Raw genomic sequence first — 14,585 nt, forward strand, 5'->3', positions numbered from 1 at the left:
CCATAAGTCCTGAAGTGTTTAAGTCTATCTCGACTTGCAAGTCAGCTCATGAAGTTTGGACTAAACTTGAAGATATATATGGTGGGTCCAATCTTTATGAAGACGGTATTATGATGAAGGAGTTGGTGCATGAGCTCTTCACTCTTTTCGATCCTAAAGAGTCCACCACTACTTCCATATCCGATTGCTTGCACACCTGAGCATCTTCAATCTCACAAGGTAATGACATGGTGAGTGAAGAAATATATGTTGATGAAAGTGGCATAGCCTCTATGGACACGAGCATATCTAGCACCACACATAATGTAAATTATTGTGCTGATAGGTCATGCATTTCACCTAAAGATTCCTTCACAAATGTCTGTCGTGATATGCATGCTTCCTCATGTCCTCTTGATCAAAATATCTTGTTTCTCCCTAGTTGCTCTATGACTAACCATTTAGGGGAAATCAAGAATTATGAAGTACTTTTGGCTAATGAAGATTCTGATTCACCAAAAGAATCATCATCAACTCCTCCAGTTCACATGTGCCTCATGGCAAGAGGTAATAATGAGGTATCATCTTCCCTATGCAATAACGATAATATTTGCGATGAGGATGATGATGATGACTTGACTGAAAATATCTATGTGATCAGTAAAATTCTTCATAAAGCTAAAAATAACTCTCTTCAAAGGTTCCAAGATGTTCTTGCTTACTTTGAAAACTGTAATGATTCACTTAATCATGAACAAGCTAAAAGTGAACAACTTGAACATGAACTTGAGAAGAGTCATCAAGCATGTAGAGACTTAAGATCATCAAAAGGAGAGATTGAAGTTGCTCATGATAAACTTAAAAGGGATTTTGAGGTCCTTCTCCTTGAATGCAATGATGTCAAGGAAGAGCTCATCAAAACCTCTAAGATCTATGAGGAGCTTCAATCTACTCATGAGAAGTCTCTATTTGCTACTTACTCCTCTCATATTGTTGATGATACTTGTACATCTAACTCTACCTCATTTGAAGTATCAACATTGAAGGAGAATGTTGAGCTACATGCTCAACTTGATTTACTAACTAGCAATTATGGGAAGTTGGAAGAAAACCATGTAATGCTCACAAGCTCTCATGACGATCTTCTAACATCCCATAATGTGCAAAAGTTAGCTCATGAGGCTATCATCACCAAGGTAACATCAAGCGAGCCTCATGTGGACAATGGCACTACTTCTAGTCAAAGTACTATATTACCATGTGCTAGTCCTCGTAATTCGTCTACTCATAATGTTGCTACCTCGTGTGATGAATTACTTTCCTTGCCTTGTTGCTCTAACATTGAAGCTTACACTTCCTTTAGTACTTGCATTGATACTAACCGTGCAGAGGAAATCAAAGAGCTCAAGGCCCAAGTCACTTCTTTGAAGAAAGACTTGGAACAGTGTCATGAAGGGATGCCCACACTCAACAATGTCCTGTGTGAGCAAACATCTCCGAATGACAAAAATGAGTTTGGAGTAAACTCAAACAAGAACAAGAGGGGCCTAGAACAAGTCAAGAATTCGTCCAAAATCATTTGCTTCAAGTGCAAAGTTAAAGGGCACCATGTTAGATCTTGCCCTCTGAAGACGAAGTCTCAAAGTCACAGGCAACAAGGGAAGCGGCCACAAACTCAATCACATATTCAACTACAAGTTGAAGAAAGGCCTCTTCCCAATAAGACCCAAGCCAACACTCCCCAAGGTGAGAAATCAACTGGGAAGAAAACAAAGGGTAGATGTTGCTACTTATGTCGTGAGAAGGGTCACGTAGCTTCGTCTTGCACGAAAGGTAACTTATCCAACCCAATCACTATTGATGATACATATTCCCTTGGGAAGGATAAGGTTGGCAATGTCTTTGCCAAGTTTGTTGGTACTCAAAATGGTGTCAAGAAAAGAACCATTTGGGTTGCCAAGCCTATTATGATTAACCTCTTAGGACCCAACATAGTTGGGGACCAACAAGCTCAAACTTGATCAATAGGTGACCTTGGAGGACATTAGAGACTTGGATACATAATGAAGAATTAAGGGGTCTTCATCATTCATATTATTTCACGCCAAGTCATTTGGATTATCGAGTCTCTATCTTATATCCAATGTGCCTCCTTACGGTAACTTATACTTAAACTGTTTACATTGTTAGGAGCTTGCCCCTTTTTTGCATGTTGTGGTTTTGTACCTTGCATGCGTGTGTATATGTTGTGCTTCCAACTTGCCTATCTTGAGTAATCAAGTATGTGTATGTTGGTTTGCACATCATGTACATGTGAGTCTTGTATTGAGCCTATTTGCGTCTTGTCTGTATTTTTGTTGGCTCTTGTGAGAGATTAATGGACTATCCCACTGTGGGGGAGTGTTGTGCTTTGCACACCTCACAATCCTATAAATGTGTATACATGGGGAATACCACTTAGTTTTGATGCTTCAAGATTATCTAGTGTCTATGTGGTATGTCTTACTCATGAGAAATTCAAATTCTATATGGTCCATTAAGTATATCTTGTTGGTTTTAATTTGCCACTTGTTAATGTTATTGGTTTATCACATTATGGGGGAGTAATATGCTATGTGCATATTACAAACCTAGAAAATGTGTACATTTGACGTATTACCACTTAGTGTTGATATTGTAAATTATCTTGTTCCTAGGTGGCATGTAGCTCTACAAGTTTCATTTGCTTGCGTTTTATGGGTAAAGATGATCTTGGATATATTTGTGATCTACCAATGAGTATCATTTTAAAAATACTTCTTGTCCTTGACAATTGGTATTCCCATCATATGATTGGAATTGATAATCATCTTTACATTGGATTTTGTGTTTCGTCTGTCTTTCTTGCCTCTTATGAATGTATTTTTAACATGTCTAGTGTGGTTATAGATATAGAGAAATTGATGATCCCATCATGTGCGTTTTGTATTCAAATGCAAATTCTATATAATGCACGTCCCTTGGGGGAGCTATCCTATTCCCTTTAAAAACACTCTCTTTATTCACCCATCATAAAATCATTTGATCCCCATCAAGTGTGTGTTGATGGGAGGCAAGTCTTGCTCTTTATGATGCTTTGTGCCATCATGAAAATTTGTAGAGGGATTTGTTTGTTGGAACCTAGCTCTCTCTTGGAAACTAGATACTTCGTGTTTGTTTTCCTTCAATTGGTTTCTTGTTGCCTTCTAATTGGCATGTGTCAATGGATATCTCATTCCTTGATGTATCTTTTCAATTGATATCTTTCAAGTGATAGTTCTTTTGTTTTAGGATCTTATTATCACTTGATACCTTGTCTTTTGGTGACTTATCAACTTTGTGTTGAGTTGACTCTTAAGAGTCTTGAGCATGCGTACCATATCTACTTTATACAGCTTCTATTGCTTGCTTTCCTTCTTTGACCCAATATATAGGGGAAATTCCACCTTGTCATAAATTTGCTAAAGTGTGCATGAAATTCAAATTCATATCTATATGCACATATGTATGTGGAGTTTGTCCTATGTATTGCTGGTTTTCTAACTCTTTGGTCCCAATGAGTTTGGGCACCATTTTGTTTGTTTTGTTGTTCCAGGAACAACTGGAGATGCATTGGATGCTCGGCTCGCCTATAAGAAAGATGTTGAGACCATGTGATTATTGAAGCCAAGTTAGGATGATCAAAGAACAACTATCTATTACATCAATCCAATGTTGTCTCGGTAACAAGTATCCACTTCATGCATTCTTTTCTTACAAAGGACCCAACCTGTCTTTTCTTTTCCAGGTTGCATCATGGCATGAATCTCATGATTTGTTCTCGTAGTACTTGTTTTCTTTCTCAAAGTATCCGAACGATGATGTCTTACTGCTAGTTGGGATGTCTTTGATGTTCGTATGTTGGAAGTTCATATTATACAATAAGAAAATATTAGGCCATGTGCTATGCTTCCAAGCAAAAGATCTCATTGATATATTTATGACTTCCCTTTTTGGATATCTAGTGTTCTTCCTTCTTGTAATCATTTCGTGTGTACATCCTTCTTTGTGGATATATATATCATCATGATTGTCTTCTACTTAGAATCTTGGTCACATGAGAGAAGTTACATCTCTAATTGATATCCTCTTTTCTTTCACGTCCACCGCTGCATTTCCTTTTTCGGTTTTGGTGGCAACGTGAAAGGATTTGTTTTAAGTGTGTATCTTATCTTCCTACATCTTGGTGCACTCTTTGGCCGTGAAGATTATTTTTCCTCATACTTGTCTTGATGAGGGTTTTGCCATTTTCAATTAGTATCCCTCCTCTTGACAAGATTCTTACTTCCTATCTTCACAATGGGTTGTCATAAGTGTTGGTTCTTATTTTGTTTATTAGTAAGCTTGTGAACCCATTTTCTAGTATGTGTGTGTGGGAATGATATGTCTTGCACTTTGTATCTCATATTCATCAAGACTATGTTCATGAGCATTGCTCATCCTTATCTTAAGTCTTCTCAAGTGCTTTGCCATGACTCACACACATTACTTTGGTTGAGCTTATTCTTAAGTTGCTTCCTTTACATGTTGCTCAACCATTAGTTTTGTGCAATTGATATGCCTATTGTCTCATCTATCGTCTTGCACTCGTTGTGTGTGTCTATTAATTCTGGGGGAGCAACGATCCTATTTTGTGCACCTGTGTCAAATACAAAAATCTCATATTAGTGCACAAATCATGGGGAGCTTCTCTAGTTTTTGATAAAGCACTATGTTGCCTCTATCATAATATCTTTTATTCATGTGGTTCGAAGGACCATATGATTGTTTGTTCCATCTGGAATTCTTTGATTGCTTGCCTCCATGTTTGTATGTCTTTGTGGCATACGATCCTTTTATTTGCAATCTTTGGGTCCTCAATATAGTTTGTTTTCCTCCAACTACTTATCATTGTATTTGTGTATTTTTCTGCACTCATTTGCTGAGAAGTACACACTTTTTGGAGGACCACCTACTATTTTGGCTTTCTAAACTTGTCGTCCATTTTGGCAATCGATGCCAACGGGGGAGAAGTTTAGAGAGTTTACTTTGCATATGTCTAGAGGGTTTTGCTTTTATTCCGTAAGCATTTACATCTTGCACACACGCATTATTACCTTGTATGTGTGCGCTTGGTTATGCTTATCTCCTTATATAAACTCTCTTGAAGTGGTTCTCTTCAATTACCAAAATGGGGGAGATTGTTAGAGCATATATATCCATATGTGGTTTTGGTAATTGATGACAACTCCCTATGGACTAATGGTTGCCTTAAGTTATATTTATAGGATTTGTCCATAGGCACTTCTTGAAGTCCATCTGTTGGGTTCAAGGAGTTTATATGTTGACCAAGATGTTATTCAAGGTATTATCCAAAGAATGGTCATAGAAACACTAGGTTGATCAAGATCTCAGACTAAGAGCAAATCAAGATGATCAACACACAAAGCGTATAAGATGTACCGAGAGGGATCAAATGATCCCATGGTATGGTAAGCATTGTCCATTACGTGTTTGTGTACTAACCCATGGTCTTTGTGAGACTCCTATGTGGGGGTTAGGTGTGTTTCCATTGGGCTTGCGTCAAAAGGAAGATCTCATACAACCCATGAAGGATGACGTCAAGTGGTGATCGTCATCAAGATTGTGGTGTGCAAGTTCAAGTGGATCAGCATGAATATATCATTGAAACTATTGTCAATGATCATGTGCTGACAAGGACAACCTCATTTGCTAACAAGGACAAGATCAAGATAAGCATTCCTGAGCACTACATGCTTGATTCTTGTGGATGTACACATGGTGGACAGGACAAGATCAAGATAAACATTCTTGAGAACTTCATGCTTTATTCTTGTGGATGTTCACATGGTGGACAAATGAAGATGAATACATAAGCTAGGCTTTCCGCATTGTGTATGGGAAAGCTACTTGAAGACTTCATCATGTCTTGCTTTCAACTTGAGCCAAGAAGGAACAACAACATCAACCTCAGGTGAAAGGGATAACTCAAAGGTATCAGTTCCTTTGACGTTAGTTGTGCGGAGTGATGATGAGCGAATAAAAGTATACACTCAAGTATGGATCATCAGTACTCTTTTATGATTCTTGAGTCCTTAGGGATCCCGCACTATTAAGAGGGGATCACAGGTTTTGCGATGAACTTGCTCAAACTACATCTTCACTTTCCGTTCAGATCACATCTCCACTGCTCTGCTGTTATCTGAAAATAGAACCAGTGCCTCGGACATCCGGCCTCCTCTGGTCGTCCGAGGGCCGGACGCCCGACAGGTTCGGAAATACGTAATCCTATACCAGAGAATTCAGAGCCATATAACTCGGACTTCCGGCTACCTCCGGACGTCCGAGGCCCGAATGTCCGGCCAAGTCCCGGAAATCCGGAAGCCTGCACCAGTAGAAGTTGAGTTCTATATCTCGGAAATCCGGCTCCCTCCGGACGTCCGAGCGCCGGACGTCCGACACCCGTCGGAAATCCGGAACCTACCACCAGTAGAAATTGTGTTGTATAACACGGACTTCCGGGCCACTCCGGACGTCCGTATGCTGATGAATTCAAATATGTTCAGGCACATCTACAGGCCTCGGACGACCGACCCCTGTCGGACGTCCGGCCGCTGATGAATTCAGAAGAGTTCCAGTCATGCCTACAGGTCTCGGACGTCCGGTCCCTCGCGGACGCCCGGACTTCCGACAACTGTCGGACGTCCGGACCGTGTGTGACTTAAAGTACCCCCAACGGCTCTTTTTCTCTCCACACTATAAATACCCCCCTCCCACTTCGTGAGAGGGCGGCCCAATACAGCCTTATCCTCATAAGAACACACTTCCACCTCACACACATTTGCTCACTCCAAATCTTAGATCCCAAGAGCATTTGTGAGCCAGTTTGAGAATTGTTCCAATCAAAAGATAGATCTTCTCCCTCTCCTTCTGTCAACCCAAGCTATTTGTGATTTGAGCAAGTTTTGAGCATTCCCCGTGATCTTATTACTCTTGGAGGTTGGAGACTCCTAGGCGGTAGGAGTTCTTCGCAGAGGAATCAATTCGTGTGATTTCCCCCGGAAAAGTTTGTGAGGGTTTGGAAGCCACCTCAAAGTCTTACCACTAGTGGTTGAGAAACGCCTTCGTGGTGTTATCTCAAGGGGAGAATAGGGTGAGCCTTCGTGGCGTTGGTGTGCCTTCGTGGTAACATCCACATCTCTAACGGTGACTAGCTTCCCTCCAAGGAAGTGAACATCGGGATACATCTTCGTCTCAGTGACCTTGGTTATCCTTAACCCTAACTCCTTACTTGTGGTTTACTTGTGTTATTTGAGCATACATACATTGCATATTGCTTGTGCTCATTATATTGTGTTGGCCATTTCTTGTACAAGATTAATCATTCAAGCATACCCTCTATATCCATATGTACATACTTGCAACCCTTGATATATCGTGTGATATAGTGTGATCTAGTATCTTGTGTTATTTACCTACTTGTCGTGTGATATAGCTCAAGTAAGTTTGTGTAACTTACTTGTGCTTGTTAGTAACTGCATTGTGTCCATCTTGGTAGATCGTGTCGTTGATACACGTTGCAGTGCCTAGTGCATTTAGGATTTGTGCTTGACAAGTACCCTCTTAGTTTATTTCCGCATTACGTTCAAGCCAAATCCGAAGAAGTTTTTAAATAGCCTATTCACCCCCCCCCCCTCTAGGCGTCATCGAGGTCTTTTCAACTAGCACCCTTGGGTTTCCCCAAGGGTGGGGCGGGAGCCACCAAGGCCTGCCTTGGCCCTCAAGGAAGGTGGGGCGATGGCCACCTCTCGGCCAGACCACCTCGATCCTTGGCCGCATGGACTTAGGTGGGAGGGGCGGCTAGCCCACCAGGGACTGATGTGCCACCTCTCATATCCCATGGGGCTCTCCGAGACAAGTGGTCCCTCCTGGCGGACCCCAAGAACTCTTCCCGAACCTCTGTCATAAAATTGGAAACCTTCCGGAACTCGAATACCAACTTCCAATATATCAATCTTTACCTCCGGACTATTCTGAAGCTCCTCATCATGTGTGGTATCTCATTTGGGACTCCGAAGAACCTTCAGTCATCAAAAAACTAATTCAACTAAAGTAGATCGTCACTAAACGTTAAGTGTGCAGACCTTACGGGTTCGAGAACTTGTAGACATGACCCAGACACATGTACGGTCAATAACCAATAACGGGACTTGGATGCAAAAAATGGTTGCTACATATCCTATGAAGATCTATATCAGTCGAACCACGATGTCAAGGATTCAGCCAATCCCGTATGTGGTTCCCTTTGTCCATCGGTATGTTACTTGCACGAGATTTGATCATTGGTATCTCCATACCTAGTTCAATATCGTTACCGGAAAGTCCCTTTACTCCTTCCATAATACAAGATCCCGTGGCTAACTCCTTAGTCACATTGCTTGCAAGCTTATGGTGATGTTGTATTCCCAAGTGTGCCCTGAGATACCTCTCTGTCATACGGAGTGAGAAATCCCAGTCTTGATCCATGCCAAATCCACAAAAAACCTCCGATATACATGTAGAGCATCTTTATAATCACCCAGTTCCGTTGTGATGTTTTATACACACAAGGCATTCCTTCAATGTCAGGGAGTTGCATGATCTCATAGTCATAGGAACAAATACATTGACATGCACAAAGCAATAACAGTAAACTAGATACGATCAAACGCTATGCTTAAGGTTTGGGTCGTGTCCATCACATAATTTCCCTAATGATGTGATCCCATTATCAAATGGAAACTCATGTCTATGGCTAGAAACCTTAGCCATCTTTGATCAACGAGCTAGTCTAGTAGAGTCTTACCAGGGACACATTCTTGTCAATGTATCCACACATGTATTTGAGTTTCCGATCAATAAAATTATAGCATGGATAATAAACGATTATCAAGAACAAGGAAATATAATAATAACCACTTTATTTTTGCCTCTAGGGCATATTTCCAATAGACACGTTGGTGGGCCCTTGTAACATCCAAGATGTGATCCTATCCTTATTTTTGCACGGGGGCCTCGACAGTGATATAAGCACATCTCGTTGTTTTGCAAGAATGGATATCGTTAGAAGTACATGTAAAGAAGAGATGAGTATATGGAATTGGCATACACTCACCACAAGATAATCATGAACATCTCAATACAATAATACATTCAACCTGCATATAGATGAGCCTGGTCCGACTACGAAAGAAACCAAACGATAAAACGATGTCCATCCTTGCTATCCCAAGGTGCGGCCCTGGAACGCATCCTATGATCCATGAAGAAGAATAAGAAACTCCAAATAGAACAATCATTGCGCTCACGTCAAAGTATCGCTTTACTTATACCTGCAACTATTGTTGTAGTAAGTTGTGAGCCAAAAGGACTTAGCAGTCTCATTTCCAAACGTATCAAGACTAGCAAAGCTTAATGGGTGAGGTATGGTTAAGTGGTGAGGCTACAACAAGCACTAAGCATTTATTTGAGTGGCTACCTTATGAGTACAAGAAATAAGAGGGGTGATCTACGCATAAATGGACATGAACTAATAATGATAAATAAATGATCCTGAACACCTACTTACAAGTCAAACATAACCCCACCATGTCCTCTCTCTCAGATACAGAGCTCACGAGAAGATACGGGCACTACCAGATCTGTAAGACGTCGGTTTGGGTGAAACCCCGGGTGACCAGGGGGCGCTGGACATCACCCCGTTTGGACCAACACTCACGAGGAGAACTAGCCCTCGGGGTTGATTAATTATCCACGGGGTGATCAATGCCCTATGTAATTTTTATTAGTTGTTATTAAGCAAATAGTACCAATGTTTGGCCTTGATGGAAGAGTTTTATCCCAGAAAGAAAATCAAGGGGGTCCCATTACAACCCCAAGAAGGTTACCAGCGCTCATTATGGAACATAACACCGGTACACAAGTAACTAGGGCGGCAAAGATGGAACAAAACACCGAGCTAGAGGACATGCCTTCCATCTTTTACCAAGTATATATAGGCATTAAATTAAATAGAAATAATACTATGATATAACGAGGAATTCATGTTGTCACATGGAAGCATCTGCACCTGCAACTAGCAACACTGTAAGAAGGCTGAGCAAGCAGTAAAATATCCAAACAAAGGTTTGCTGGGATATGGAGGGGTTAGAGGCTTTCCATGAAGTAGACGAACCAACTAGTCGAACGAATCCTCACACTCCAACGCATTTTCGGAACTCTATCGAGAAGAAACAATTCGGAAACAAACAATCAACACACAGTAAACACCACAACATATACATGGCAGGACGCACAAACACATATGATGCATGTCCGTTTGAAATATGCGGGGCATGACAATCACAACAATCAAATACTACACATTAAATGAAGCCCAATATGCTATGAGTTTCATATTGAGGAAACTCCACATTCAAATTATTTAGTTCACTCCTGTTTCGGTACATGGCGGTGTTAAATGTTGTGAAACATGTCAAGAGGTGAAGCATAAATAAACTACACTGTCTAGGCATTTTAAATGAGGTCAGAAACAACATATAACATTTCTGAAATGACCCGATATGTTAATTTAAAATCGTTCTCGGTCTTAATTAAACACATTTTAAATTTATTAGACAGAAAACTAAATTGGAATATGTGATTATACACGTCATTCTAGTCGATTTACATATATTGACCATCGAAAACCGAGTTACAGTCCAAAAGATATGACCATCACAAGACAATAGGCCATGAATGCAAAATGTATGCAAATAACACCCACAAGCATGTTAAATCATGGATGCAACAATTTATTATGAAACTACAAGAAATTCTAAGCAACATTCATTTATGTCATGTTCAAAAGGAGCAACGGTTCAACAAATACAAGCAATACAAGATATAGTGATAATCTGCCCAAAACAGCAACATGACATTTTATACACACCAAAAGAACAAGCTATAGGAATCTAAAATGCTCAAACAAGGCATGAGGCAGTAGTGGATAAGATGCACAACAGCCATCTCCTAACGACAAATTGAATACATGCATGGATCACTAGGAAAGAAGCTCACAAAATGTCTACTTGAACACAATTTCAGACTTAGTGAAATTATCAGTTTTAGCATAGCAGTTTTTATCATGATGGCATATTGGCAGCAAGAAAAACACATGCAACAGGGTATATAATAGCATGAAAATTGACCGCACGGTAGTGGGCATGATGCACTTCATTTTATTCCACACTAGAAAGGTCTAAATATGCACACATTCATAGATAGCATCAACACAACATGGCATGCTGAAATATCGAATTCTCAGACTTAGAAATATTTGACCCTACCAAACAGCAACATCATCTAACCATGTTCGCATGATAAAAACTACAACTAAGCATGACATACATGGCATGGGAAACATACTAACAACAACTAGTCATAGCCTACTAAAATCACTCCATTCCACTCAATCAAAAGAGGCATGGTTTGCTTAATTCGAGCTTCGCAAAATGGAACTTGATAAAAAAGATTGCAGTTTTTAACATGATAGCACATTAGGAGCAACAAACGAACATGTTAATGATAATCTACATGGCAACCAGCAGCATGGCATCAAAGTAGACATATCCTAGATCAATTCTCACGAAGGAACCATATGCAAAAGACCTACGAACTAGATGCAAACATCCACACAATATTGAACAAAATAACATTTCATATATATTCATGATGCACTTGCAAGATATGAGCATGTAGATGCAACCTACTATGCATGTAAATGCCACAATCATGTAGAGCACATGAAGCACAACATTTTTATACAACGTTTATTTAAATCGGAGCTACGGTTATTTAGTTATGAAATAAATCATTGTAACATGGCATTTATGCAAAACAATGCAAACAACATGTTTAAATATTTTACACATACATGAAATTTGGATATTGCGAAGCTACACAAAATTCTAAACATTTTTAATATGAAGTTTGTTTAATTCCGATGCACGGATTAACTCACAAAAATAAAAAAGGGCATCATAACAAAATAGCATGCACACAAACCTACTCAAATTACAAAACTAAATGGATAGTTAAATTCATTGGGTTTTCCTACCACAAAAACATATATAACATGTGGGCATTTACTATGGGAAAAATGACATAACAATTATGCAAGTTTATGGCATGTATGCAAACTACGTGCAAACAACATTTTAAATATTTTTAACATAGATGAAAGTTGAATATTATTAATCTACAAAAAAATCAGATCATATTACATATATAAAGTTTTTACATGCGATGCACGATTAATTAATTATGAGCAATTCAAGGTAATGTATTTTTCTGAAATTAAGCAAAACAGTAAACTGATAAATTCGCAAACAATGAAAAAATAGTCTACACGACAAATCTTAGCACTGTACCAAAACAGAACACGGGCATTGGGTACTAAATCACTCTCACGGGTGGGGTATAGCAAGGCAGAGCTCACCTCGCGAATGGGTTGGATCCGGGCGCTCGCATGCGCGAAGCTAGGCCGGTGCGCTGCGGTCCACGAGGCCGGATGGGCCACGTGGAGCGGCTCGGCGCGACCCAAGCTGTGGTAGAGTGGGGGTTTGTCCTCCCGGTCCCGAGCGGGAAGATGCAGGTGAGGCCATGGAGATGGGGCGCTAGTGCGATGGTGTGGCGATGCGGATGCGGTGGTTCGGCGGCACGAATGCAGTGGTCGACGGCGCGGAGATCCGACTGGGGAAAATTCAGGGCGGCCGGATCCGAGCTCAACGAGCCACACCATGGCGGGGCAGGCGGAGCTAGGAGGAGATGCTGTCGGGCCCGGGCTATACGGGGAGGCACGGGCTCAGTCTCCGGTGACCTGCTTGCCGGCGGCATCCGGGGGCGGAGACGAGTGCGCGCAGCTCGAGATCTAGAGCACGCGAGGGTAGCGAGGCTCACGAGAACCCGCTGGGCAGCGATAGAGCTAGGGCCATCTCGGGCCCGAGCAGGCCGCTGCTTGCTCGTGGGAGGAGAGAGGAGGCACAGAGAGGTGGCAGGCTACTAGGTGGCGGCTGTCACGGATTTTAAGGAGGGTTAGGGCTAGGGTTTTAAAGATGGACTGTTGGCTATCTATTTATAGCAGGCGAGGGATAGGTTTAGGGGCTTTTGCCCATTTTTGGACCATCCGATCGTGATCGGACGACACCGATCGCAGAGTAGGTTTAGGTGGGCTAGTTGGGATTTTTTAGAGGGCTAGGCTGAGATGAGAGGGAGGTTGTGGCATGTGACAAACTTTTTCAAACACCGAAAACATCCGATGTTAATCGAGTTATAGTGACGCTATACATTTAATGCTTTGGGATGAAACGGAATCCGATTGCGATGACATTTGGCAGACGGCCATCCTACACTATATTAAGAATGCAAGTCAACTTTCAACCCAATCTGAGAAAGTTTTATACACACTTTTAAAAACAATATATTAATGGTGTCGTGGGTGTGCGTGTGTGGGGTTGGTCACGAAACGGTCAACGACAAGAAAGGAGAGAACGGGCAACTAATAACGGATGCAAATTTTGAAAAATGACGACAACGGAGTGCCGATGCAATGCAGATGATGCAATGATGAAAGCAACAACCGAAGAAATTACACATCAGGAATGGAATGAAACAAGAATCTTCTCGAGCGTCGGTGCTGGGCTGTCACAACTCTCCTCCACTAACAAGAGATCTCGCCCAGAGACCTTAGAATGAGAAGAGGAAGAGAATGACGAAAAGGTAAAAATTAGTTGCTTCTTTGGCAAAGAGTGAAACCAACGATCCTTGAAGGTTTCAACGAGATGAAGAATGACATGAGGAACAAGTAAGAATTCAATAGAAATTTGGGAAGCACTTCGGTAGAAAAGAGAGGCAAAACTTGATAAGATGGAAAGAAGCTGAAAATATTTCACGACACTCCTATTAAATGGATAAGCAAGGAAAGAACGTGATCTTGTTAAAATAAGATAATGGATAAAAGAGAGCAACATCACAAAGTCTCTAGAAAAAAAGTGGAAACTAGATCATTGGGAAGAAAGAACGGAGAAGAAAATGAAAACTTCTACCACAATTGAACTTGAAAAGAATCTTACAAAGTAGGATTGAATGGACTTGTTGGAAATCAACAACGAAAGAAAGTTTGTTATGGGCTTATGGAAACCAGCTCAAAATTATGAGGTGAGAACGAGCCACTAACGAAAAGAGTTGATTACTTTGGACAACAAGATATGCAAAACTTCTTCCACCATCAAATATATTGAGAACTTGGATCATTGATGGGCACCATGATAGCAACAATCTTTAGGAAAATTCTTTAGGTGAATCCCAATCCAATATAGCTTGAATGAAGAAATCATGGGTTGAAAATATCTCATGATCGAAGAAATAGGTGGGTTTAAATATCTCATTCTTGAAACAAATTCTCTTCGAGACTCCTCATGAATCAAGAATGCTATAACACCATCTCAAAAGATAATTCAGGTATAATTGCA

The 14,585-nt window shown here is 40.7% G+C and overlaps 1 long non-coding RNA gene across 1 annotated transcript; it reads right to left on the reverse strand.

The window, feature by feature from the left end:
- Window positions 1-8,979: 8,979 nt before the first annotated feature.
- Window positions 8,980-13,364, reverse strand: LOC123395710. Its single transcript, XR_006609814.1, has 2 exons — window positions 12,554-13,364; window positions 8,980-9,413 (listed from the first exon to the last, which is right to left on the reverse strand). It is a non-coding gene; the product is annotated as an uncharacterized LOC123395710 (long non-coding RNA).
- Window positions 13,365-14,585: the final 1,221 nt, after the last annotated feature.

This window comes from Hordeum vulgare, chromosome 5H, assembly GCF_904849725.1.
Source record: "Hordeum vulgare subsp. vulgare chromosome 5H, MorexV3_pseudomolecules_assembly, whole genome shotgun sequence".
NCBI classification, from domain to species: domain Eukaryota; kingdom Viridiplantae; phylum Streptophyta; class Magnoliopsida; order Poales; family Poaceae; genus Hordeum; species Hordeum vulgare.